The sequence below is a fragment of the Sander lucioperca genome, chromosome 5 (assembly GCF_008315115.2).
Source record: "Sander lucioperca isolate FBNREF2018 chromosome 5, SLUC_FBN_1.2, whole genome shotgun sequence".
Lineage (NCBI taxonomy): Eukaryota > Metazoa > Chordata > Actinopteri > Perciformes > Percidae > Sander > Sander lucioperca.
The window spans coordinates 15,001-17,500 of NC_050177.1; the positions used below are offsets into that span (position 1 = coordinate 15,001).

The 2,500-nt window shown below is 39.1% G+C and overlaps 1 protein-coding gene across 3 annotated transcripts in view; it reads left to right on the plus strand.

The window, feature by feature from the left end:
* pak1 (p21 protein (Cdc42/Rac)-activated kinase 1) overlaps positions 1–2,500 on the plus strand; it is a 66,848-nt gene that overhangs the window by 10,750 nt on the left and 53,598 nt on the right. The gene's annotated exons all lie outside the window — the stretch shown is intronic.

Below are 2,500 nucleotides of genomic sequence, written 5' to 3' on the forward strand. Positions count from 1 at the left end.
TTAATTAATCTGAGAAAAAATAACGCGTTAAAAAAAATAACGCAGATGAATCCATTCCATATTGACGTTTGACCCGGAGCCGTTCTAGCCACCATTGGACTGTAAAATGAAGGAGGGAGACGAGAATGTGCTGCCTGGATCATTAACTGGAACATTTACTTGTAAAAATCTTCTTCCTGCCAACCCTGGCTACCGAAATCTGGAGCCACTGATATGTCTGAACTTCTCTCTGATGCTCTGAAGACGATACAGGCAACACAAACACCGCTGCATGTGACGCTAGTTAACACTATACTCGACAGCAGCTAACGTTAGCCTACCGCTAGCTAGTTAACACTATACTCGACAGCAGCTAACGTTAGCCTACCGCTAGCTAGTTAACACTATACTCGACAGCAGCTAACGTTAGCCTACCGCTAGCTAGTTAACACTATACTCAACAGCAGCTAACGATAGCCTACCGCTAGCTAGTTAACACTATTCTCTACAGCAGCTAACGTTAGCCTACCGCTAGCTAGTTAACACTATACTCGACAGCAGCTAGCGTTAGCCTACCGCTAGCTAGTTAACACTATACTCGACAGCAGCTAGTGTTAGCCTACCGCTAGCTAGTTAACACTATACTCGACAGCAGCTAGCGTTAGCCTACCGCTAGCTAGTTAACACTATACTCGACAGCAGCTAACGTTAGCCTACTGCTAGCTAGTAGCTGGATTAACAACGGTTAAAATGCTGACAGCTAACGCTGAACGGTGTAAAGTTTGACTGTGTTTTACTGTAGAGGATTCAACAGCAGGATGTAACAATCTGCAGCTGCCGTCTGAAAAACAACACAGACGGTGCGTTCAATGAAACTGGTAAACTACAGCCTCGTGGTGCATTTGAAGTTATTGTAAATGTCCTTGGTGGTTGTTTTTGTCGTTCAACAGCAATTTACTAGTGAAATAAGTTATTGTTATTGTTATACATTATTATTAAATCATTTAATTTTGACCATATGGCCTTAGCAATAAACAAGCCGTTCTTTAATGTCACCGACTGTTGTTTAGTACCCTTTGTTTTCTTTTCTTTTTTTATTTTCTTAAAAAGTATCAGTTCAGGCACCGTTAATTATGTATGCGATTAATTTCGATTAATTAATCACAGAGTCTGTAATTAATTAGATTAATTTTTTTAATCGATTGACAGCCCTAAATAATAACATTAAATAATAACTCAAATAGTAATAATTATAAGTAATGACAGTAGTATTACTAGTAACAATGGTAATGCTGATACAAGGCAAGGAAAAAAAAAGAAAAAAAAGAAAATGCATTTATTAATTTATTTTACGCTTCACTCTAAAATCAAGTTCATTAAGTCACTTTCTTTGCATTCATTTGATTCCCAATCAAGATCCACTGGTAAGAATGGCTTTCCATTGTTAATATGGACTTAAAAGCTGTTTGAAATGCAAAATAATAGAATTTTAATCATGTGATAAAATATGCGATTAATCGCAATTAACTATAGAACTTCAGCGATTAATCGCGATTAAAAAAATGTATCGTTTCACAGCCCTAGTTTATTTAGATAGAGACAGATACAAAAAAAACATAGATAAACTTCAACAGTCATCTGATGTATGTATCATAGTGTTTTTAGCCGAAGCTAATTCTAGAAGCTTGTCCCTAGTAGGGCTTTTGGTTACAAATACAAATACAGATTTACATTATTATTAAAAATACAATAAAGACGAAATAAAAAGAAATGAAATGAAAATGTTACAATGAGAGCACAGTGTAAAAAAACTAAATATGAGAGCAAGATTGTTCCCGAATTAGCCACAATTTGGTATTTTTTTTTTAAAAGTGGCTAATGTTGGGATACATTTCAAGTGGTCTGGCAGAAAGTTCCATAATTTTTTTTTTTTAAGATTTTTTTGAGCTTTTCCGCCTTTAATGGACAGGACCGCTAAGGGCCCTGACACACCAGCCAGACGGGCCGACCGTCGGTAGTAAAGCCAGTCGGACTGATCAGTCGGGTCCCTGAGGTCCAAAAAATGCCTCAGAACACACTGAGGAGACGCCGACTTGAGCGTACGCTCTGCACGTGCGCGAAACGTAATACGTCTCCATAGCAGCAGGCGGCGCTGCTCTGTATTGTTTCCATTAACAGTCTGATTATTTCCCAGAAAATGAAAACCGGCAGCTGATTGGACGAACGCATCACGTGGGTGTTTTTTCTCCGGAAATTCACAGCCAGACTGTCATGGCGGCTCGTTCAGAATACGATCTCATATTGGACTAAAATAGTTCACAGAAACGTGTTTCTGGAAACATTTTAAGAGAGAAATAGGCCGTGCAGTTGCTGAATCTGTCTTCATTTCAGATCAACAAAGGTCAGTTTAAAAGATTTTCGTCAGATTTTGAGAGACTCATCCGCTCCCCATTTCCGGGTGAGTCCCGACTGCCCTGTCCCCGACTGAGCATGTTGGGTCGGCCCAAATGAACGCCGACGG